This window comes from Phyllobates terribilis, unplaced genomic scaffold (assembly GCF_046119375.1).
Source record: "Phyllobates terribilis strain yellow unplaced genomic scaffold, ASM4611937v1 Scaffold_11__3_contigs__length_659146591, whole genome shotgun sequence".
Taxonomy (NCBI): Eukaryota; Metazoa; Chordata; class Amphibia; order Anura; family Dendrobatidae; genus Phyllobates; species Phyllobates terribilis.
In genome coordinates this window covers 47,185,596-47,211,286 of record NW_027362771.1, presented here as the reverse complement: position 1 = coordinate 47,211,286, position 25,691 = coordinate 47,185,596, and positions in this window count along the sequence as shown.

Here is a 25,691-nt window from a genome sequence, read left to right as displayed (position 1 = left end):
AAAGTTGAAAACAATTTTTTTTTGGACTTAGTCATTTTTCCGGCGTTTATCACACATTCAGATAGGGGAAATGTCAGTGAACGTTCCGAATTCAGTTCCAGAGCGATTCTGAGTCCTTGATATTTAGTCGTTTTCAGCCAATATTTTGGATATTTGAAAATTTCACTTTTTTGTGAAAATATCCACTAAATGAGGGAATAATATGTGTGAGGGTACCCGAGGAGAGTTCCAAATGTGTGTGGGTAGAATATATATCCCACGGGGGTAAAATTGAAAAAAGTTGAAAACAATTTTTTTTGGACTTAGTCATTTTTCCGGCGTTTATCAGACTTTCAGATAGGGCAAATGTCAGTGAGCGTTCCGATTTCAGTTCCAGAGCGATTCGCCCAATGAGTCCTTGATATTTAGTCATTTTCAGCCAATTTTCTGGATTTTTGAAAATTTCACTTTTTTGTGAAAATATCCACTAAATGAGGGAATAATATGTGTTAGGGTACCGCAGGAGAGTTCCAAATGTGTGTGGGTAGAATATATATCCCACGGGGGTAAAATTGAAAAAAGTTGAAAACAATTTTTTTTTGGACTTAGTCATTTTTCCGGCGTTTATCAGACTTTCAGATAGGGGAAATGTCAGTGAATGTTCCGATTTCAGTTCCAGAGCGATTCGCCCAATGAGTCCTTGATATTTAGTCGTTTTCAGCCAATATTTTGGATATTTGAAAATTTCACTTTTTTGTGAAAATATCCACTAAATGAGGGAATAATATGTGTTAGGGTACCGCAGGAGAGTTCCAAATGTGTGTGGGTAGAATATATATCCCACGGGGGTAATATTGAAAAAAGTTGAAAACAATTTTTTTTTGGACTTAGTCATTTTTCCGGCGTTTATCACACTTTCAGGTAGGGGAAATGTCAGTGAACATTCCAATTTCAGTTCCAGAGCGATTCGCCCAATGAGTCATTGATATTTAGTCGTTTTCAGCCAATATTTTGGATTTTTGAAAATTTCACTTTTTTGTGAAAATATCCACTAAATGAGGGAATAATATGTGTGAGAGTACCCCAGGAGAGTTCCAAATGTGTGTGGGTAGAATATATATCCCACGGGGGTAAAATTGAAAAAAGTTGAAAACAATTTTTTTTTGGACTTAGTCATTTTTCCGGCGTTTATCACACTTTCAGATAGGGGAAATGTCAGTGAACATTCCGATTTCAGTTCCAGAGCGATTCGCCCAATGAGTCCTTGATATTTAGTCGTTTTCAGCCAATATTTTGGATTTTTGAAAATTTCACTTTTTTGTGAAAACATCCACTAAATGAGGGAATAATATGTGTGAGGGTACCCCAAGAGAGTTCCAAATGTGTGTGGGTAGAATCTATATCCCACGGGGGTAAAATTGAAAAAAGTTGAAAAAATGTTTTTTTTGGACTTAGTCATTTTTCCGGTGTTTATCAGACTTTCAGATAGGGAAAATGTCAGTGAGCGTTCCGATTTCAGTTCCAGAGCGATTCGCGCAATGAGTCCTTGATATTTAGTCATTTTCAGCCAATTTTCTGGATTTTTGAAAATTTCACTTTTTTGTGAAAATATCCACTAAATGAGGTAATAATATGTGTTAGGGTACCGCAGGAGAGTTCCAAATGTGTGTGGGTAGAATATATATCCCACGGGGGTAAAATTGAAAAAAGTTGAAAACAATTTTTTTTTGGACTTAGTCATTTTTCCGGCGTTTATCAGACTTTCAGATAGGCGAAATGTCAGTGAGCATTCCGATTTCAGTTCCAGAGCGATTCGCCCAAAGAGTCCTTTATATTTAGTCGTTTTCAGCCAATATTTTGGATTTTTGAAAATTTCACTTTTTTGTGAAAATATCCACTAAATGAGGGAATAATATGTGTGAGGGTACCCCAGGAGAGTTCCAAATGTGTGTGGGTAGAATATATATCCCACGGGGGTAAAATTGAAAAAAGTTGAAAAATTTTTTTTTTGGACTTAGTCATTTTTCCGGCGTTTATCAGACTTTCAGATAGGGCAAATGTCAGTGAGCGTTCCGATTTCAGTTCCAGAGCGATTCGCCCAATGAGTCCTTGATATTTAGTCGTTTTCAGCCAATATTTTCGATTTTTGAAAATTTCACTTTTTTGTGAAAATATTCACTAAATGAGGGAATAATATGTGTGAGGGTACCCCAGGAGAGTTCCAAATGTGTGTGGGTAGAATATATATCCCACGGGGGTAAAATTGAAAAAAGTTGAAAACAATTTTTTTTTGGACTTAGTCATTTTTCCGGCGTTTATCACACTTTCAGATAGGGGAAATGTCAGTGAACATTCCGATTTCAGTTCCAGAGCGATTCGCCCAATGAGTCCTTGATATTTAGTCGTTTTCAGCCAATATTTTGGATATTTGAAAATTTCACTTTTTTGTGAAAATATCCAATAAATGAGGGAATAATATGTGTGAGGGTACCCCAGGAGAGTTCCAAATGTGTGTGGGTAGAATATATATCCCACGGGGGTAAAATTGAAAAAAGTTGAAAACAATTTTTTTTTGGACTTAGTCATTTTTCCGGCGTTTATCAGACTTTCAGATAGGGCAAATGTCAGTGAGCGTTCCGATTTCAGTTCCAGAGCGATTCGCGCAATGAGTCCTTGATATTTAGTCATTTTCAGCCAATTTTCTGGATTTTTGAAAATTTCACTTTTTTGTGAAAATATCCACTAAATGAGGTAATAATATGTGTTAGGGTACCGCAGGAGAGTTCCAAATGTGTGTGGGTAGAATATATATCCCACGGGGGTAAAATTGAAAAAAGTTGAAAACAATTTTTTTTTGGACTTAGTCATTTTTCCGGCGTTTATCAGACTTTCAGATAGGCGAAATGTCAGTGAGCATTCCGATTTCAGTTCCAGAGCGATTCGCCCAAAGAGTCCTTGATATTTAGTCGTTTTCAGCCAATATTTTGGATTTTTGAAAATTTCACTTTTTTGTGAAAATATCCACTAAATGAGGGAATAATATGTGTGAGGGTACCCCAGGAGAGTTCCAAATGTGTGTGGGTAGAATATATATCCCACGGGGGTAAAATTGAAAAAAGTTGAAAAATTTTTTTTTTGGACTTAGTCATTTTTCCGGCGTTTATCAGACTTTCAGATAGGGCAAATGTCAGTGAGCGTTCCGATTTCAGTTCCAGAGCGATTCGCCCAATGAGTCCTTGATATTTAGTCGTTTTCAGCCAATATTTTCGATTTTTGAAAATTTCACTTTTTTGTGAAAATATTCACTAAATGAGGGAATAATATGTGTGAGGGTACCCCAGGAGAGTTCCAAATGTGTGTGGGTAGAATATAAATCCCACGGGGGTAAAATTGAAAAAAGTTGAAAACAATTTTTTTTTGTACTTAGTCATTTTTCCGGCGTTTATCACACTTTCAGATAGGGGAAATGTCAGTGAACGTTCCGATTTCAGTTCCAGAGCGATTCGCCCAATGAGTCCTTGATATTTAGTCGTTTTCAGCCAATATTTTGGATATTTGAAAATTTCACTTTTTTGTGAAAATATCCAATAAATGAGGGAATAATATGTGTGAGGGTACCCCAGGAGAGTTCCAAATGTGTGTGGGTAGAATATATATCCCACGGGGGTAAAATTGAAAAAAGTAAAAGTTGAAAACAATTTTTTTTTGGACTTAGTCATTTTTCCGGCGTTTATCAGACTTTCAGATAGGGGAAATGTCAGTGAACATTCCAATTTCAGTTCCAGAGCGATTCGCCCAATGAGTCCTTGATATTTAGTCGTTTTCAGCCAATATTTTGGATTTTTGAAAATTTCACTTTTTTGTGAAAATATCCACTAAATGAGGGAATAATATGTGTGAGAGTACCCCAGGAGAGTTCCAAATGTGTGTGGGTAGAATATATATCCCACGGGGGTAAAATTGAAAAAAGTTGAAAACAATTTTTTTTTGGACTTAGTCATTTTTCCGGCGTTTATCACACTTTCAGATAGGGGAAATGTCAGTGAACATTCCGATTTCAGTTCCAGAGCGATTCGCCCAATGAGTCCTTGATATTTAGTCGTTTTCAGCCAATATTTTGGATTTTTGAAAATTTCACTTTTTTGTGAAAATATCCACTAAATGAGGGAATAATATGTGTGAGGGTACCCCAAGAGAGTTCCAAATGTGTGTGGGTAGAATCTATATCCCACGGGGGTAAAATTGAAAAAAGTTGAAAAAATGTTTTTTTTGGACTTAGTCATTTTTCCGGCGTTTATCAGACTTTCAGATAGGGAAAATGTCAGTGAGCGTTCCGATTTCAGTTCCAGAGCGATTCGCGCAATGAGTCCTTGATATTTAGTCATTTTCAGCCAATTTTCTGGATTTTTGAAAATTTCACTTTTTTGTGAAAATATCCACTAAATGAGGTAATAATATGTGTTAGGGTACCGCAGGAGAGTTCCAAATGTGTGTGGGTAGAATATATATCCCACGGGGGTAAAATTGAAAAAAGTTGAAAACAATTTTTTTTTGGACTTAGTCATTTTTCCGGCGTTTATCAGACTTTCAGATAGGCGAAATGTCAGTGAGCATTCCGATTTCAGTTCCAGAGCGATTCCCCCAAAGAGTCCTTGATATTTAGTCGTTTTCAGCCAATATTTTGGATTTTTGAAAATTTCACTTTTTTGTGAAAATATCCACTAAATGAGGGAATAATATGTGTGAGGGTACCCCAGGAGAGTTCCAAATGTGTGTGGGTAGAATATAAATCCCACGGGGGTAAAATTGAAAAAAGTTGAAAACAATTTTTTTTTTGTACTTAGTCATTTTTCCGGCGTTTATCACACTTTCAGATAGGGGAAATGTCAGTGAACGTTCCGATTTCAGTTCCAGAGCGATTCGCCCAATGAGTCCTTGATATTTAGTCGTTTTCAGCCAATATTTTGGATATTTGAAAATTTCACTTTTTTGTGAAAATATCCAATAAATGAGGGAATAATATGTGTGAGGGTACCCCAGGAGAGTTCCAAATGTGTGTGGGTAGAATATATATCCCACGGGGGTAAAATTGAAAAAAGTTGAAAACAATTTTTTTTTGGACTTAGTCATTTTTCCGGCGTTTATCAGACTTTCAGATAGGGCAAATGTCAGTGAGCGTTCCGATTTCAGTTCCAGAGCGATTCGCGCAATGAGTCCTTGATATTTAGTCATTTTCAGCCAATTTTCTGGATTTTTGAAAATTTCACTTTTTTGTGAAAATATCCACTAAATGAGGTAATAATATGTGTTAGGGTACCGCAGGAGAGTTCCAAATGTGTGTGGGTAGAATATATATCCCACGGGGGTAAAATTGAAAAAAGTTGAAAACAATTTTTTTTTGGACTTAGTCATTTTTCCGGCGTTTATCAGACTTTCAGATAGGCGAAATGTCAGTGAGCATTCCGATTTCAGTTCCAGAGCGATTCTCCCAAAGAGTCCTTGATATTTAGTCGTTTTCAGCCAATATTTTGGATTTTTGAAAATTTCACTTTTTTGTGAAAATATCCACTAAATGAGGGAATAATATGTGTGAGGGTACCCCAGGAGAGTTCCAAATGTGTGTGGGTAGAATATATATCCCACGGGGGTAAAATTGAAAAAAGTTGAAAAATTTTTTTTTTGGACTTAGTCATTTTTCCGGCGTTTATCAGACTTTCAGATAGGGCAAATGTCAGTGAGCGTTCCGATTTCAGTTCCAGAGCGATTCGCCCAATGAGTCCTTGATATTTAGTCATTTTCAGCCAATTTTCTGGATTTTTGAAAATTTCACTTTTTTGTGAAAATATCCACTAAATGAGGGAATAATATGTGTTAGGGTACCGCAGGAGAGTTCCAAATGTGTGTGGGTAGAATATATATCCCACGGGGGTAAAATTGAAAAAAGTTGAAAACAATTTTTTTTTGGACTTAGTCATTTTTCCGGCGTTTATCAGACTTTCAGATAGGGAAAATGTCAGTGAACATTCCGATTTCAGTTCCAGAGCGATTCGCCCAATGAGTCCTTGATATTTAGTCGTTTTCAGCCAATATTTTGGATTTTTGAAAATTTCACTTTTTTGTGAAAATATCCACTAAATGAGGGAATAATATGTGTGAGGGTACCCCAGGAGAGTTCCAAATGTGTGTGGGTAGAATATATATCCCACGGGGGTAATATTGAAAAAAAGTTGAAAAAAATTTTTTTTGGACTTAGTCATTTTTCCGGCGTTTATCAGACTTTCAGATAGGGGAAATGTCAGTGAACATTCCGATTTCAGTTCCAGAGCGATTCGCCCAATGAGTCCTTGATATTTAGTCGTTTTCAGCCAATATTTTGGATATTTGAAAATTTCACTTTTTTGTGAAAATATCCACTAAATGAGGGAATAATATGTGTGAGGGTACCCCAGGAGAGTTCCAAATGTGTGTGGGTAGAATATATATCCCACGGGGGTAAAATTGAAAAAAGTTGAAAACAATTTTTTTTTGTACTTAGTCATTTTTCCGGCGTTTATCACACTTTCAGATAGGGGAAATGTCAGTGAACGTTCCGATTTCAGTTCCAGAGCGATTCGCCCAATGAGTCCTTGATATTTAGTCATTTTCAGCCAATATTTTGGATAGTTGAAAATTTCACTTTTTTGTGAAAATATCCACTAAATGAGGGAATAATATGTGTGAGGGTACCCCAGGAGAGTTCCAAATGTGTGTGGGTAGAATCTATATCCCACGGGGGTAAAATTGAAAAAAGTTGAAAAAATGTTTTTTTTGGACTTAGTCATTTTTCCGGCGTTTATCAGACTTTCAGATAGGGAAAATGTCAGTGAGCGTTCCGATTTCAGTTCCAGAGCGATTCGCGCAATGAGTCCTTGATATTTAGTCATTTTCAGCCAATTTTCTGGATTTTTGAAAATTTCACTTTTTTGTGAAAATATCCACTAAATGAGGTAATAATATGTGTTAGGGTACCGCAGGAGAGTTCCAAATGTGTGTGGGTAGAATATATATCCCACGGGGGTAAAATTGAAAAAAGTTGAAAACAATTTTTTTTTGGACTTAGTCATTTTTCCGGCGTTTATCAGACTTTCAGATAGGCGAAATGTCAGTGAGCATTCCGATTTCAGTTCCAGAGCGATTCCCCCAAAGAGTCCTTGATATTTAGTCGTTTTCAGCCAATATTTTGGATTTTTGAAAATTTCACTTTTTTGTGAAAATATCCACTAAATGAGGGAATAATATGTGTGAGGGTACCCCAGGAGAGTTCCAAATGTGTGTGGGTAGAATATATATCCCACGGGGGTAAAATTGAAAAAAGTTGAAAAATTTTTTTTTTGGACTTATTCATTTTTCCGGCGTTTATCAGACTTTCAGATAGGGCAAATGTCAGTGAGCGTTCCGATTTCAGTTCCAGAGCGATTCGCCCAATGAGTCCTTGATATTTAGTCGTTTTCAGCCAATATTTTCGATTTTTGAAAATTTCACTTTTTTGTGAAAATATTCACTAAATGAGGGAATAATATGTGTGAGGGTACCCCAGGACAGTTCCAAATGTGTGTGGGTAGAATATAAATCCCACGGGGGTAAAATTGAAAAAAGTTGAAAACAATTTTTTTTTGTACTTAGTCATTTTTCCGGCGTTTATCACACTTTCAGATAGGGGAAATGTCAGTGAACGTTCCGATTTCAGTTCCAGAGCGATTCGCGCAATGAGTCCTTGATATTTAGTCATTTTCAGCCAATTTTCTGGATTTTTGAAAATTTCACTTTTTTGTGAAAATATCCACTAAATGAGGTAATAATATGTGTTAGGGTACCGCAGGAGAGTTCCAAATGTGTGTGGGTAGAATATATATCCCACGGGGGTAAAATTGAAAAAAGTTGAAAACAATTTTTTTTTGGACTTAGTCATTTTTCCGGCGTTTATCAGACTTTCAGATAGGCGAAATGTCAGTGAGCATTCCGATTTCAGTTCCAGAGCAATTCGCCCAAAGAGTCCTTGATATTTAGTTGTTTTCAGCCAATATTTTGGATTTTTGAAAATTTCACTTTTTTGTGAAAATATCCACTAAATGAGGGAATAATATGTGTGAGGGTACCCCAGGAGAGTTCCAAATGTGTGTGGGTAGAATATATATCCCACGGGGGTAAAATTGAAAAAAGTTGAAAACAATTTTTTTTTGGACTTAGTCATTTTTCCGGCGTTTATCAGACTTTCAGATAGGGAAAATGTCAGTGAACATTCCGATTTCAGTTCCAGAGCGATTCGCCCAATGAGTCCTTGATGTTTATTCGTTTTCAGCCAATATTTTGGATTTTTGAAAATTTCACTTTTTTGTGAAAATATCCACTAAATGAGGGAATAATATGTGTGAGGGTACCCCAGGAGAGTTCCAAATGTGTGTGGGTAGAATATATATCCCACGGGGGTAAAATTGAAAAAAGTTGAAAACAATTTTTTTTTGTACTTAGTCATTTTTCCGGCGTTTATCACACTTTCAGATAGGGGAAATGTCAGTGAACGTTCCGATTTCACTTCCAGAGCGATTCGCCCAATGAGTCCTTGATATTTAGTCATTTTCAGCCAATATTTTGGATAGTTGAAAATTTCACTTTTTTGTGAAAATATCCAATAAATGAGGGAATAATATGTGTGAGGGTACCCCAGGAGAGTTCCAAATGTGTGTGGGTAGAATATATATCCCACGGGGGTAAAATTGAAAAAAGTTGAAAACAATTTTTTTTTTGACTTAGTCATTTTTCCGGCGTTTATCAGACTTTCAGATAGGGGAAATGTCAGTGAACATTCCGATTTCAGTTCCAGAGCGATTCGCCCAATGAGTCCTTGATATTTAGTCGTTTTCAGCCAATATTTTGGATTTTTGAAAATTTCACTTTTTTGTGAAAATATCCACTAAATGAGGGAATAATATGTGTGAGGGTACCCCAGGAGAGTTCCAAATGTGTGTGGGTAGAATATATATCCCACGGGGGTAAAATTGAAAAAAGTTGAAAAATTTTTTTTTTGGACTTAGTCATTTTTCCGGCGTTTATCAGACTTTCAGATAGGGGAAATGTCAGTGAGCATTCCGATTTCAGTTCCAGAGCGATTCGCCCAAAGAGTCCTTGATATTTAGTCATTTTCAGCCAATATTTTGGATTTTTGAAAATTTCACTTTTTTGTGAAAATATCCACTAAATGAGGGAATAATATGTGTGAGGGTACCCCAGGAGAGTTCCAAATGTGTGTGGGTAGAATATATATCCCACGGGGGTAAAATTGAAAAAAGTTGAAAAAAATTTTTTTTTGGACTTAGTCATTTTTCCGGCGTTTATCAGACTTTCAGATAGGGGAAATGTCAGTGAACATTCCGATTTCAGTTCCAGAGCGATTCGCCCAAAGAGTCCTTGATATTTAGTCGTTTTCAGCCAATATTTTGGATTTTTGAAAATTTCACTTTTTTGTGAAAATATCCACTAAATGAGGGAATAATATGTGTGAGGGTACCCCAGGAGAGTTACAAATGTGTGTGGGTAGAATCTATATCCCACGGGGGTAAAATTGAAAAAAGTTGAAAAAATTTTTTTTTGGGACTTAGTCATTTTTCCGGCGTTTATCAGACTTTCAGATAGGGCAAATGTCAGTGAGCGTTCCGATTTCAGTTCCAGAGCGATTCGCCCAATGAGTCCTTGATATTTAGTCGTTTTCAGCCAATATTTTGGATTTTTGAAAATTTCACTTTTTTGTGAAAATATCCACTAAATGAGGGAATAATATGTGTGAGGGTACCCCAGGAGAGTTACAAATGTGTGTGGGTAGAATATATATCCCACGGGGGTAAAATTGAAAAAAGTTGAAAAATTTTTTTTTTGGACTTAGTCATTTTTCCGGCGTTTATCAGACTTTCAGATAGGGCAAATGTCAGTGAGCGTTCCGATTTCAGTTCCAGAGCGATTCGCCCAATGAGTCCTTGATATTTAGTCGTTTTCAGCCAATATTTTGGATTTTTGAAAATTTCACTTTTTTGTGAAAATATCCACTAAATGAGGGAATAATATGTGTGAGGGTACCCCAGGAGAGTTCCAAATGTGTGTGGGTAGAATATATATCCCAAGGGGGTAAAATTGAAAAAAGTTGAAAACAATTTTTTTTTGTTCTTAGTCATTTTTCCGGCGTTTATCACACTTTCAGATAGGGGAAATGTCAGTGAACGTTCCGATTTCAGTTCCAGAGCGATTCGCCCAATGAGTCCTTGATATTTAGTCGTTTTCAGCCAATATTTTGGATATTTGAAAATTTCACTTTTTTGTGAAAATATCCAATAAATGAGGGAATAATATGTGTGAGGGTACCCCAGGAGAGTTCCAAATGTGTGTGGGTAGAATATCTATCCCACGGGGCTAAAATTGAAAAAAGTTGAAAACAATTTTTTTTTGGACTTAGTCATTTTTCCGGCGTTTATCAGACTTTCAGATAGGGCAAATGTCAGTGAGCGTTCCGATTTCAGTTCCAGAGCGATTCGCCCAATGAGTCCTTGATATTTAGTCATTTTCAGCCAATTTTCTGGATTTTTGAAAATTTCACTTTTTTGTGAAAATATCCACTAAATGAGGGAATAATATGTGTTAGGGTACCGCAGGAGAGTTCCAAATGTGTGTGGGTAGAATATATATCCCACGGGGGTAATATTGAAAAAAGTTGAAAACAATTTTTTTTTGGACTTAGTCATTTTTCCGGCGTTTATCACACTTTCAGATAGGGGAAATGTCAGTGAACGTTCCGATTTCAGTTCCAGAGCGATTCGCCCAATGAGTCCTTGATATTTAGTCGTTTTCAGCCAATATTTTGGATTTTTGAAAATTTCACTTTTTTGTGAAAATATCCACTAAATGAGGAAATAATATGTGTGAGGGTACCCCAGGAGAGTTCCAAATGTGTGTGGGTAGAATATATATCCCACGGGGGTAATATTGAAAAAAAGTTGAAAACATTTTTTTTTGGACTTAGTCATTTTTCCGCATTTATCAGGCTTTCAGATAGGGGAAATGTCAGTGAACATTCCGATTTCAGTTCCAGAGCGATTCGCCCAATGAGTCCTTGATATTTATTCGTTTTCAGCCAATATTTTGGATATTTGAAAATTTCACTTTTTTGTGAAAATATCCACTAAATGAGGGAATAATATGTGTGAGGGTACCCCAGGAGAGTTCCAAATGTGTGTGGGTAGAATATATATCCCACGGGGGTAAAATTGAAAAAAGTTGAAAACAATTTATTTTTGTACTTAGTCATTTTTCCGGCGTTTATCACACTTTCAGATAGGGGAAATGTCAGTGAACGTTCCGATTTCAGTTCCAGAGCGATTCGCCCAATGAGTCCTTGATATTTAGTCGTTTTCAGCCAATATTTTGGATATTTGAAAATTTCTCTTTTTTGTGAAAATATCCACTAAATGAGGGAATAATATGTGTTAGTGTACCGCAGGAGAGTTCCAAATGTGTGTGGGTAGAATATATATCCCACGGGGGTAAAATTGAAAAAAGTTGAAAACAATTTTTTTTTGTACTTAGTCATTTTTCTGGCGTTTATCACACTTTCAGATAGGGGAAATGTCAGTGAACATTCCGATTTCAGTTCCAGAGCGATTCGCCCAATGAGTCCTTGATATTTAGTCGTTTTCAGCCAATATTTTGGATTTTTGAAAATTTCACTTTTTTGTGAAAATATCCACTAAATGAGGGAATAATATGTGTGAGGGTACCCCAGGAGAGTTCCAAATGTGTGTGGGTAGAATATATATCCCACGGGGGTAATATTGAAAAAAAGTTGAAAAAATTTTTTTTTGGACTTAGTCATTTTTCTGCGTTTATCAGACTTTCAGATAGGGGAAATGTCAGTGAACATTCCGATTTCAGTTCCAGAGCGATTCGCCCAATGAGTCCTTGATATTTATTCGTTTTCAGCCAATATTTTGGATATTTGAAAATTTCACTTTTTTGTGAAAATATCCACTAAATGAGGGAATAATATGTGTGAGGGTACCCCAGGAGAGTTCCAAATGTGTGTGGGTAGAATATATATCCCACGGGGGTAAAATTGAAAAAAGTTGAAAAAATGTTTTTTTTGGACTTAGTCATTTTTCCGGCGTTTATCAGACTTTCAGATAGGGAAAATGTCAGTGAGCGTTCCGATTTCAGTTCCAGAGCGATTCGCGCAATGAGTCCTTGATATTTAGTCATTTTCAGCCAATTTTCTGGATTTTTGAAAATTTCACTTTTTTGTGAAAATATCCACTAAATGAGGTAATAATATGTGTTAGGGTACCGCAGGAGAGTTCCAAATGTGTGTGGGTAGAATATATAACCCACGGGGGTAAAATTGAAAAAAGTTGAAAACAATTTTTTTTTGGACTTAGTCATTTTTCCGGCGTTTATCAGACTTTCAGATAGGCGAAATGTCAGTGAGCATTCCGATTTCAGTTCCAGAGCGATTCGCCCAAAGAGTCCTTGATATTTAGTCGTTTTCAGCCAATATTTTGGATTTTTGAAAATTTCACTTTTTTGTGAAAATATCCACTAAATGAGGGAATAATATGTGTGAGGGTACCCCAGGAGAGTTCCAAATGTGTGTGGGTAGAATATATATCCCACGGGGGTAAAATTGAAAAAAGTTGAAAACAATTTTTTTTTGGACTTAGTCATTTTTCCGGCGTTTATCAGACTTTCAGATAGGCGAAATGTCAGTGAGCATTCCGATTTCAGTTCCAGAGCGATTCGCCCAAAGAGTCCTTGATATTTAGTCGTTTTCAGCCAATATTTTGGATTTTTGAAAATTTCACTTTTTTGTGAAAATATCCACTAAATGAGGGAATAATATGTGTGAGGGTACCCCAGGAGAGTTCCAAATGTGTGTGGGTAGAATATATATCCCACGGGGGTAAAATTGAAAAAAGTTGAAAACAATTTTTTTTTGTACTTAGTCATTTTTCCGGCGTTTATCACACTTTCAGATAGGGGAAATGTCAGTGAACGTTCCGATTTCAGTTCCAGAGCGATTCGCCCAATGAGTCCTTGATATTTAGTCGTTTTCAGCCAATATTTTGGATATTTGAAAATTTCTCTTTTTTGTGAAAATATCCAATAAATGAGGGAATAATATGTGTGAGGGTACCCCAGGAGAGTTCCAAATGTGTGTGGGTAGAATATATATCCCACGGGGGTAAAATTGAAAAAAGTTGAAAACAATTTTTTTTTGGACTTAGTCATTTTTCCGGCGTTTATCAGACTTTCAGATAGGCGAAATGTCAGTGAGCATTCCGATTTCAGTTCCAGAGCGATTCGCCCAAAGAGTCCTTGATATTTAGTCGTTTTCAGCCAATATTTTGGATTTTTGAAAATTTCACTTTTTTGTGAAAATATCCACTAAATGAGGGAATAATATGTGTGAGGGTACCCCAGGAGAGTTCCAAATGTGTGTGGGTAGAATATATATCCCACGGGGGTAAAATTGAAAAAAGTTGAAAACAATTTTTTTTTGTACTTAGTCATTTTTCCGGCGTTTATCACACTTTCAGATAGGGGAAATGTCAGTGAACGTTCCGATTTCAGTTCCAGAGCGATTCGCCCAATGAGTCCTTGATATTTAGTCGTTTTCAGCCAATATTTTGGATATTTGAAAATTTCTCTTTTTTGTGAAAATATCCAATAAATGAGGGAATAATATGTGTGAGGGTACCCCAGGAGAGTTCCAAATGTGTGTGGGTAGAATATATATCCCACGGGGGTAAAATTGAAAAAAGTTGAAAACAATTTTTTTTTGGACTTAGTCATTTTTCCGGCGTTTATCAGACTTTCAGATAGGGGAAATGTCAGTGAACATTGCGATTTCAGTTACAGAGAGATTCGCCCAATGAGTCCTTGATATTTAGTCGTTTTCAGCCAATATTTTGGATTTTTGAAAATTTCACTTTTTTGTGAAAATATCCACTAAATGAGGGAATAATATGTGTGAGGGTACCCCAGGAGAGTTCCAAATGTGTGTGGGTAGAATATATATCCCACGGGGGTAATATTGAAAAAAAGTTGAAAAAATTTTTTTTTGGACTTAGTCATTTTTCTGCGTTTATCAGACTTTCAGATAGGGGAAATGTCAGTGAACATTCCGATTTCAGTTCCAGAGCGATTCGCCCAATGAGTCCTTGATATTTATTCGTTTTCAGCCAATATTTTGGATATTTGAAAATTTCACTTTTTTGTGAAAATATCCACTAAATGAGGGAATAATATGTGTGAGGGTACCCCAGGAGAGTTCCAAATGTGTGTGGGTAGAATATATATCCCACGGGGGTAAAATTGAAAAAAGTTGAAAAAATGTTTTTTTTGGACTTAGTCATTTTTCCGGCATTTATCAGACTTTCAGATAGGGAAAATGTCAGTGAGCGTTCCGATTTCAGTTCCAGAGCGATTCGCGCAATGAGTCCTTGATATTTAGTCATTTTCAGCCAATTTTCTGGATTTTTGAAAATTTCACTTTTTTGTGAAAATATCCACTAAATGAGGTAATAATATGTGTTAGGGTACCGCAGGAGAGTTCCAAATGTGTGTGGGTAGAATATATAACCCACGGGGGTAAAATTGAAAAAAGTTTAAAACAATTTTTTTTTGGACTTAGTCATTTTTCCGGCGTTTATCAGACTTTCAGATAGGCGAAATGTCAGTGAGCATTCCGATTTCAGTTCCAGAGCGATTCGCCCAAAGAGTCCTTGATATTTAGTCGTTTTCAGCCAATATTTTGGATTTTTGAAAATTTCACTTTTTTGTGAAAATATCCACTAAATGAGGGAATAATATGTGTGAGGGTACCCCAGGAGAGTTCCAAATGTGTGTGGGTAGAATATATATCCCACGGGGGTAAAATTGAAAAAAGTTGAAAACAATTTATTTTTGTACTTAGTCATTTTTCCGGCGTTTATCACACTTTCAGATAGGGGAAATGTCAGTGAACGTTCCGATTTCAGTTCCAGAGCGATTCGCCCAATGAGTCCTTGATATTTATTCGTTTTCAGCCAATATTTTGGATATTTGAAAATTTCTCTTTTTTGTGAAAATATCCACTAAATGAGGGAATAATATGTGTGAGGGTACCCCAGGAGAGTTCCAAATGTGTGTGGGTAGAATATATATCCCACGGGGGTAAAATTGAAAAAAGTTGAAAAAATTTTTTTTTGGACTTAGTCATTTTTCCGGCGTTTATCAGACTTTCAGATAGGGGAAATGTCAGTGAACATTCCGATTTCAGTTCCAGAGCGATTCGCCCAATGAGTCCTTGATATTTAGTCGTTTTCAGCCAATATTTTGGATTTTTGAAAATTTCACTTTTTTGTGAAAATATCCACTAAATGAGGGAATAATATGTGTTAGTGTACCGCAGGAGAGTTCCAAATGTGTGTGGGTAGAATATATATCCCACGGGGGTAAAATTGAAAAAAGTTGAAAACAATTTTTTTTTGTACTTAGTCATTTTTCTGGCGTTTATCACACTTTCAGATAGGGGAAATGTCAGTGAACATTCCGATTTCAGTTCCAGAGCGATTCGCCCAATGAGTCCTTGATATTTAGTCGTTTTCAGCCAATGTTTTGGATATTTGAAAATTTCACTTTTTTGTGAAAATATCCACTAAATGAGGGAATAATATGTGTGAGGGTACCCCAGGAGAGTTTCAAATGTGTGTGGGTAGAATATATATCCCACGGGGGTAAAATTGAAAAAAGTTGAAAACAATTTTTTTTTGGACTTAGTCATTTTTCCGGCGTTTATCAGACTTTCAGATAGGGGAAATGTCAGTGAACATTCCGATTTCAGTTCCAGAGCGATTCGCCCAATGAGTCCTTGATATTTAGTCGTTTTCAGCCAATATTTTGGATTTTTGAAAATTTCACTTTTTTGTGAAAATATCCACTAAATGAGGGAATAATATGTGTGAGGGTACCCCAGGAGAGTTCCAAATGTGTGTGGGTAGAATATATATCCCACGGGGGTAATATTGAAAAAAAGTTGAAAAAATTTTTTTTTAGACTTAGTCATTTTTCTGCGTTTATCAGACTTTCAGATAGGGGAAATGTCAGTGAACATTCCGATTTCAGTTCCAGAGCGATTCGCCCAATGAGTCCTTGATATTTATTCGTTTTCAGCCAATATTTTGGATATTTGAAAATTTCACTTTTTTGTGAAAATATCCACTAAATGAGGGAATAATATGTGTGAGGGTACCCCAGGAGAGTTCCAAATGTGTGTGGGTAGAATATATATCCCACGGGGGTAAAATTGAAAAAAGTTGAAAAAATGTTTTTTTTGGACTTAGTCATTTTTCCGGCGTTTATCAGACTTTCAGATAGGGAAAATGTCAGTGAGCGTTCCGATTTCAGTTCCAGAGCGATTCGCGCAATGAGTCCTTGATATTTAGTCATTTTCAGCCAATTTTCTGGATTTTTGAAAATTTCACTTTTTTGTGAAAATATCCACTAAATGAGGTAATAATATGTGTTAGGGTACCGCAGGAGAGTTCCAAATGTGTGTGGGTAGAATATATAACCCACGGGGGTAAAATTGAAAAAAGTTGAAAACAATTTTTTTTTGGACTTAGTCATTTTTCCGGCGTTTATCAGACTTTCAGATAGGCGAAATGTCAGTGAGCATTCCGATTTCAGTTCCAGAGCGATTCGCCCAAAGAGTCCTTGATATTTAGTCGTTTTCAGCCAATATTTTGGATTTTTGAAAATTTCACTTTTTTGTGAAAATATCCACTAAATGAGGGAATAATATGTGTGAGGGTACCCCAGGAGAGTTCCAAATGTGTGTGGGTAGAATATATATCCCACGGGGGTAAAATTGAAAAAAGTTGAAAACAATTTATTTTTGTACTTAGTCATTTTTCCGGCGTTTATCACACTTTCAGATAGGGGAAATGTCAGTGAACGTTCCGATTTCAGTTCCAGAGCGATTCGCCCAATGAGTCCTTGATATTTAGTCGTTTTCAGCCAATATTTTGGATATTTGAAAATTTCTCTTTTTTGTGAAAATATCCAATAAATGAGGGAATAATATGTGTGAGGGTACCCCAGGAGAGTTCCAAATGTGTGTGGGTAGAATATATATCCCACGGGGGTAAAATTGAAAAAAGTTGAAAACAATTTTTTTTTGGACTTAGTCATTTTTCCGGCGTTTATCAGACTTTCAGATAGGGGAAATGTCAGTGAACATTCCGATTTCAGTTCCAGAGCGATTCGCCCAATGAGTCCTTGATATTTATTCGTTTTCAGCCAATATTTTGGATATTTGAAAATTTCACTTTTTTGTGAAAATATCCACTAAATGAGGGAATAATATGTGTGAGGGTACCCCAGGAGAGTTCCAAATGTGTGTGGGTAGAATATATATCCCACGGGGGTAAAATTGAAAAAAGTTGAAAAAATTTTTTTTTGGACTTAGTCATTTTTCCGGCGTTTATCAGACTTTCAGATAGGGGAAATGTCAGTGAACATTCCGATTTCAGTTCCAGAGCGATTCGCCCAATGAGTCCTTGATATTTAGTCGTTTTCAGCCAATATTTTGGATTTTTGAAAATTTCACTTTTTTGTGAAAATATCCACTAAATGAGGGAATAATATGTGTTAGTGTACCGCAGGAGAGTTCCAAATGTGTGTGGGTAGAATATATATCCCACGGGGGTAAAATTGAAAAAAGTTGAAAACAATTTTTTTTTGTACTTAGTCATTTTTCTGGCGTTTATCACACTTTCAGATAGGGGAAATGTCAGTGAACATTCCGATTTCAGTTCCAGAGCGATTCGCCCAATGAGTCCTTGATATTTAGTCGTTTTCAGCCAATGTTTTGGATATTTGAAAATTTCACTTTTTTGTGAAAATATCCACTAAATGAGGGAATAATATGTGTGAGGGTACCCCAGGAGAGTTTCAAATGTGTGTGGGTAGAATATATATCCCACGGGGGTAAAATTGAAAAAAGTTGAAAACAATTTTTTTTTGGACTTAGTCATTTTTCCGGCGTTTATCAGACTTTCAGATAGGGGAAATGTCAGTGAACATTCCGATTTCAGTTCCAGAGCGATTCGCCCAATGAGTCCTTGATATTTAGTCGTTTTCAGCCAATATTTTGGATTTTTGAAAATTTCACTTTTTTGTGAAAATATCCACTAAATGAGGGAATAATATGTGTGAGGGTACCCCAGGAGAGTTCCAAATGTGTGTGGGTAGAATATATATCCCACGGGGGTAATATTGAAAAAATGTTGAAAAAATTTTTTTTTGGACTTAGTCATTTTTCTGCGTTTATCAGACTTTCAGATAGGGGAAATGTCAGTGAACATTCCGATTTCAGTTCCAGAGCGATTCGTCCAATGAGTCCTTGATATTTATTCGTTTTCAGCCAATATTTTGGATATTTGAAAATTTCACTTTTTTGTGAAAATATCCACTAAATGAGGGAATAATATGTGTGAGGGTACCCCAGGAGAGTTCCAAATGTGTGTGGGTAGAATATATATCCCACGGGGGTAAAATTGAAAAAAGTTGAAAAAATGTTTTTTTTGGACTTAGTCATTTTTCCGGCGTTTATCAGACTTTCAGATAGGGAAAATGTCAGTGAGCGTTCCGATTTCAGTTCCAGAGCGATTCGCGCAATGAGTCCTTGATATTTAGTCATTTTCAGCCAATTTTCTGGATTTTTGAAAATTTCACTTTTTTGTGAAAATATCCACTAAATGAGGTAATAATATGTGTTAGGGTACCGCAGGAGAGTTCCAAATGTGTGTGGGTAGAATATATAACCGACGGGGGTAAAATTGAAAAAAGTTGAAAACAATTTTTTTTTGGACTTAGTCATTTTTCCGGCGTTTATCAGACTTTCAGATAGGCGAAATGTCAGTGAGCATTCCGATTTCAGCTCCAGAGCGATTCGCCCAAAGAGTCCTTGATATTTAGTCGTTTTCAGCCAATATTTTGGATTTTTGAAAATTTCACTTTTTTGTGAAAATATCCACTAAATGAGGGAATAATATGTGTGAGGGTACCCCAGGAGAGTTCCAAATGTGTGTGGGTAGAATATATATCCCACGGGGGTAAAATTGAAAAAAGTTGAAAACAATTTTTTTTTGTACTTAGTCATTTTTCCGGCGTTTATCACACTTTCAGATAGGGGAAATGTCAGTGAACGTTCCGATTTCAGTTCCAGAGCGATTCGCCCAATGAGTCCTTGATATTTAGTCGTTTTCAGCCAATATTTTGGATATTTGAAAATTTCTCTTTTTTGTGAAAATATCCAATAAATGAGGGAATAATATGTGTGAGGGTACCCCAGGAGAGTTCCAAATGTGTGTGGGTAGAATATATATCCCACGGGGGTAAAATTGAAAAAAGTTGAAAACAATTTTTTTTTGGACTTAGTCATTTTTCCGGCGTTTATCAGACTTTCAGATAGGGGAAATGTCAGTGAACATTCCGATTTCAGTTCCAGAGCGATTCGCCCAATGAGTCCTTGATATTTATTCGTTTTCAGCCAATATTTTGGATATTTGAAAATTTCACTTTTTTGTGAAAATATCCACTAAATGAGGGAATAATATGTGTGAGGGTACCCCAGGAGAGTTCCAAATGTGTGTGGGTAGAATATATATCCCACGGGGGTAAAATTGAAAAAAGTTGAAAAAATTTTTTTTTGGACTTAGTCATTTTTCCGGCGTTTATCAGACTTTCAGATAGGGGAAATGTCAGTGAACATTCCTATTTCAGTTCCAGAGCGATTCGCCCAATGAGTCCTTGATATTTAGTCGTTTTCAGCCAATATTTTGGATTTTTGAAAATTTCACTTTTTTGTGAAAATATCCACTAAATGAGGGAATAATATGTGTTAGTGTACCGCAGGAGAGTTCCAAATGTGTGTGGGTAGAATATATATCCCACGGGGGTAAAATTGAAAAAAGTTGAAAACAATTTTTTTTTGTACTTAGTCATTTTTCTGGCGTTTATCACACTTTCAGATAGGGGAAATGTCAGTGAACATTCCGATTTCAGTTCCAGAGCGATTCGCCCAATGAGTCCTTGATATTTAGTCGTTTTCAGCCAATGTTTTGGATATTTGAAAATTTCACTTTTTTGTGAAAATATCCACTAAATGAGGGAATAATATGTGTGAGGGTACCCCAGGAGAGTTCCAAATGTGTGTGGGTAGAATATATATCCCACGGGGGTAATATTGAAAAAAAGTTGAAAAAATTTTTTTTTGGACTTAGTCATTTTTCTGCGTTTATCAGACTTTCAGATAGGGGAAATGTCAGTGAACATTCCGATTTCAGTTCCAGAGCGATTCGCCCAATGAGTCCTTGATATTTATTCGTTTTCAGCCAATATTTTGGATATTTGAAAATTTCACTTTTTTGTGAAAATATCCACTAAATGAGGGAATAATATGTGTGAGGGTACCCCAGGAGAGTTCCAAATGTGTGTGGGTAGAATATATATCCCACGGGGGTAAAATTGAAAAAAGTTGAAAAAATGGTTTTTTTGGACTTAGTCATTTTTCCGGCGTTTATCAGACTTTCAGATAGGGAAAATGTCAGTGAGCGTTCCGATTTCAGTTCCAGAGCGATTCGCGCAATGAGTCCTTGATATTTAGTCATTTTCAGCCAATTTTCTGGATTTTTGAAAATTTCACTTTTTTGTGAAAATATCCACTAAATGAGGTAATAATATGTGTTAGGGTACCGCAGGAGAGTTCCAAATGTGTGTGGGTAGAATATATAACCGACGGGGGTAAAATTGAAAAAAGTTGAAAACAATTTTTTTTTGGACTTAGTCATTTTTCCGGCGTTTATCAGACTTTCAGATAGGCGAAATGTCAGTGAGCATTCCGATTTCAGTTCCAGAGCGATTCGCCCAAAGAGTCCTTGATATTTAGTCGTTTTCAGCCAATATTTTGGATTTTTGAAAATTTCACTTTTTTGTGAAAATATCCACTAAATGAGGGAATAATATGTGTGAGGGTACCCCAGGAGAGTTCCAAATGTGTGTGGGTAGAATATATATCCCACGGGGGTAAAATTGAAAAAAGTTGAAAACAATTTTTTTTGTACTTAGTCATTTTTCCGGCGTTTATCACACTTTCAGATAGGGGAAATGTCAGTGAACGTTCCGATTTCAGTTCCAGAGCGATTCGCCCAATGAGTCCTTGATATTTAGTCGTTTTCAGCCAATATTTTGGATATTTGAAAATTTCTCTTTTTTGTGAAAATATCCAATAAATGAGGGAATAATATGTGTGAGGGTACCCCAGGAGAGTTCCAAATGTGTGTGGGTAGAATATATATCCCACGGGGGTAAAATTGAAAAAAGTTGAAAACAATTTTTTTTTGGACTTAGTCATTTTTCCGGCGTTTATCAGACTTTCAGATAGGGGAAATGTCAGTGAACATTCCGATTTCAGTTACAGAGAGATTCGCCCAATGAGTCCTTGATATTTAGTCGTTTTCAGCCAATATTTTGGATTTTTGAAAATTTCACTTTTTTGTGAAAATATCCACTAAATGAGGGAATAATATGTGTGAGGGTACCCCAGGAGAGTTCCAAATGTGTGTGGGTAGAATATATATCCCACGGGGGTAAAATTGAAAAAAGTTGAAAAATTTTTTTTTTGGACTTAGTCATTTTTCCGGCGTTTATCAGACTTTCAGATAGGGGAAATGTCAGTGAGCATTCCGATTTCAGTTCCAGAGCGATTCGCCCAAAGAGTCCTTGATATTTAGTCGTTTTCAGCCAATATTTTGGATTTTTGAAAATTTCACTTTTTTGTGAAAATATCCACTAAATGAGGGAATAATATGTGTGAGGGAACCCCAGGAGAGTTCCAAATGTGTGTGTGTAGAATATATATCCCACGGGGGTAATATTGAAAAAAGTTGAAAACAATTTTTTTTTGGACTTAGTCATTTTTCCGGCGTTTATCACACTTTCAGATAGGGGAAATGTCAGTGAACGTTCCGATTTCAGTTCCAGAGCGATTCGCCCAATGAGTCCTTGGTATTTAGTCGTTTTCAGCCAATATTTTGGATATTTGAAAATTTCACTTTTTTGTGAAAATATCCACTAAATGAGGGAATAATATGTGTTAGTGTACCGCAGGAGAGTTCCAAATGTGTGTGGGTAGAATATATATCCCACGGGGGTAAAATTGAAAAAAGTTGAAAACAATTTTTTTTTGTACTTAGTCATTTTTCCGGCGTTTATCACACTTTCAGATAGGGGAAATGTCAGTGAACATTCCGATTTCAGTTCCAGAGCGATTCGCCCAATGAGTCCATGATATTTTGTCGTTTTCAGCCAATATTTTGGATTTTTGAAAATTTCACTTTTTTGTGAAAATATCCACTAAATGAGGGAATAATATGTGTGAGGGTACCCCAGGAGAGTTCCAAATGTGTGTGGGTAGAATATATATCCCACGGGGGTAAAATTGAAAAAAGTTGAAAAAATTTTTTTTTGGACTTAGTCATTTTTCCGGCGTTTATCAGACTTTCAGATAGGGCAAATGTCAGTGAGCGTTCCGATTTCAGTTCCAGAGCGATTCGCCCAATGAGTCCTTGATATTTAGTCGTTTTCAGCCAATATTTTGGATTTTTGAAAATTTCACTTTTTTGTGAAAATATCCACTAAATGAGGGAATAATATGTGTGAGGGTACCCCAGGAGAGTTCCAAATGTGTGTGGGTAGAATATATATCCCACGGGGGTAAAATTGAAAAAAGTTGAAAAATTTTTTTTTTGGACTTAGTCATTTTTCCGGCGTTTATCAGACTTTCAGATAGGGCAAATGTCAGTGAGCGTTCCGATTTCAGTTCCAGAGCGATTCGCCCAATGAGTCCTTGATATTTAGTCGTTTTCAGCCAATATTTTTGATTTTTGAAAATTTCACTTTTTTGTGAAAATATCCACTAAATGAGGGAATAATATGTGTGAGGGTACCCCAGGAGAGTTCCAAATGTGTGTGGGTAGAATATATATCCCACGGGGGTAAAATTGAAAAAAGTTGAAAAATTTTTTTTTTGGATTTAGTCATTTTTCCGGCGTTTATCAGACTTTCAGATAGGGCAAATGTCAGTGAGCATTCCGATTTCACTTCCAGAGCGATTCGCCCAATGAGTCCTTGATATTTAGTCATTTTCAGCTAATTTTCTGGATTTTTGAAAATTTCACTTTTTTTGTGAAAATATCCACTAAATGAGGGAATAATATGTGTTAGGGTACCGCAGGAGAGTTCCAAATGTGTGTGGGTAGAATATATATCCCACGGGGGTAAAATTGAAAAAAGTTGAAAACAATTTTTTTTTGGACTTAGTCATTTTTCCGGCGTTTATCACACTTTCAGATAGGGGAAATGTCAGTGAACGTTCTGATTTCAGTTCCAGAGCGATTCGCCCAATGAGTCCTTGATATTTAGTCGTTTTCAGCCAATATTTTGGATATTTGAAAATTTCACTTTTTTGTGAAAATATCCAATAAATGAGGGAATAATATGTGTGAGGGTACCCCAGGAGAGTTCCAAATGTGTGTGGGTAGAATATATATCCCACGGGGGTAAAATTGAAAAAAGTTGAAAACAATTTTTTTTTGGACTTAGTCATTTTTCCGGCGTTTATCAGACTTTCAGATAGGGGAAATGTCAGTGAACATTCCGATTTCAGTTCCAGAGCGATTCGCCCAATGAGTCCTTGATATTTAGTCGTTTTCAGCCAATATTTTGGATTTTTGAAAATTTCACTTTTTTGTGAAAATATCCACTAAATGAGGGAATAATATGTGTGAGGGTACCCCAGGAGAGTTCCAAATGTGTGTGGGTAGAATATATATCCCACGGGGGTAAAATTGAAAAAAGTTGAAAAAATTTTTTTTTGGACTTAGTCATTTTTCCGGCGTTTATCAGACTTTCAGATAGGGGAAATGTCAGTGAGCATTCCGATTTCAGTTCCAGAGCGATTCGCCCAAAGAGTCCTTGATATTTAGTCGTTTTCAGCCAATATTTTTGATTTTTGAAAATTTCACTTTTTTGTGAAAATATCCACTAAATGAGGGAATAATATGTGTGAGGGTACCCCAGGAGAGTTCCAAATGTGTGTGGGTAGAATATATATCCCACGGGGGTAAAATTGAAAAAAGTTGAAAAATTTTTTTTTTGGATTTAGTCATTTTTCCGGCGTTTATCAGACTTTCAGATAGGGCAAATGTCAGTGAGCATTCCGATTTCACTTCCAGAGCGATTCGCCCAATGAGTCCTTGATATTTAGTCATTTTCAGCTAATTTTCTGGATTTTTGAAAATTTCACTTTTTTTGTGAAAATATCCACTAAATGAGGGAATAATATGTGTTAGGGTACCGCAGGAGAGTTCCAAATGTGTGTGGGTAGAATATATATCCCACGGGGGTAAAATTGAAAAAAGTTGAAAACAATTTTTTTTTGGACTTAGTCATTTTTCCGGCGTTTATCACACTTTCAGATAGGGGAAATGTCAGTGAACGTTCTGATTTCAGTTCCAGAGCGATTCGCCCAATGAGTCCTTGATATTTAGTCGTTTTCAGCCAATATTTTGGATATTTGAAAATTTCACTTTTTTGTGAAAATATCCAATAAATGAGGGAATAATATGTGTGAGGGTACCCCAGGAGAGTTCCAAATGTGTGTGGGTAGAATATATATCCCACGGGGGTAAAATTGAAAAAAGTTGAAAACAATTTTTTTTTGGACTTAGTCATTTTTCCGGCGTTTATCAGACTTTCAGATAGGGGAAATGTCAGTGAACATTCCGATTTCAGTTCCAGAGCGATTCGCCCAATGAGTCCTTGATATTTAGTCGTTTTCAGCCAATATTTTGGATTTTTGAAAATTTCACTTTTTTGTGAAAATATCCACTAAATGAGGGAATAATATGTGTGAGGGTACCCCAGGAGAGTTCCAAATGTGTGTGGGTAGAATATATATCCCACGGGGGTAAAATTGAAAAAAGTTGAAAAAATTTTTTTTTGGACTTAGTCATTTTTCCGGCGTTTATCAGACTTTCAGATAGGAGAAATGTCAGTGAGCATTCCGATTTCAGTTCCAGAGCGATTCGCCCAAAGAGTCCTTGATATTTAGTCGTTTTCAGCCAATATTTTGGATTTTTGAAAATTTCACTTTTTTGTGAAAATATCCACTAAATGAGGGAATAATATGTGTTAGGGTACCGCAGGAGAGTTCCAAATGTGTGTGGGTAGAATATATATCCCACGGGGGTAATATTGAAAAAAGTTGAAAACAATTTTTTTTGGACTTAGTCATTTTTCCGGCGTTTATCACACTTTCAGATAGGGGAAATGTCAGTGAACGTTCCGATTTCAGTTCCAGAGCGATTCGCCCAATGAGTCCTTGATATTTAGTCGTTTTCAGCCAATATTTTGGATTTTTGAAAATTTCACTTTTTTGTGAAAATATCCACTAAATGAGGGAATAATATGTGTGAGGGTACCCCAGGAGAGTTCCAAATGTGTGTGGGTAGAATATATATCCCACGGGGGTAAAATTGAAAAAAGTTGAAAAAATTTTTTTTTGGACTTAGTCATTTTTCCGGCGTTTATCA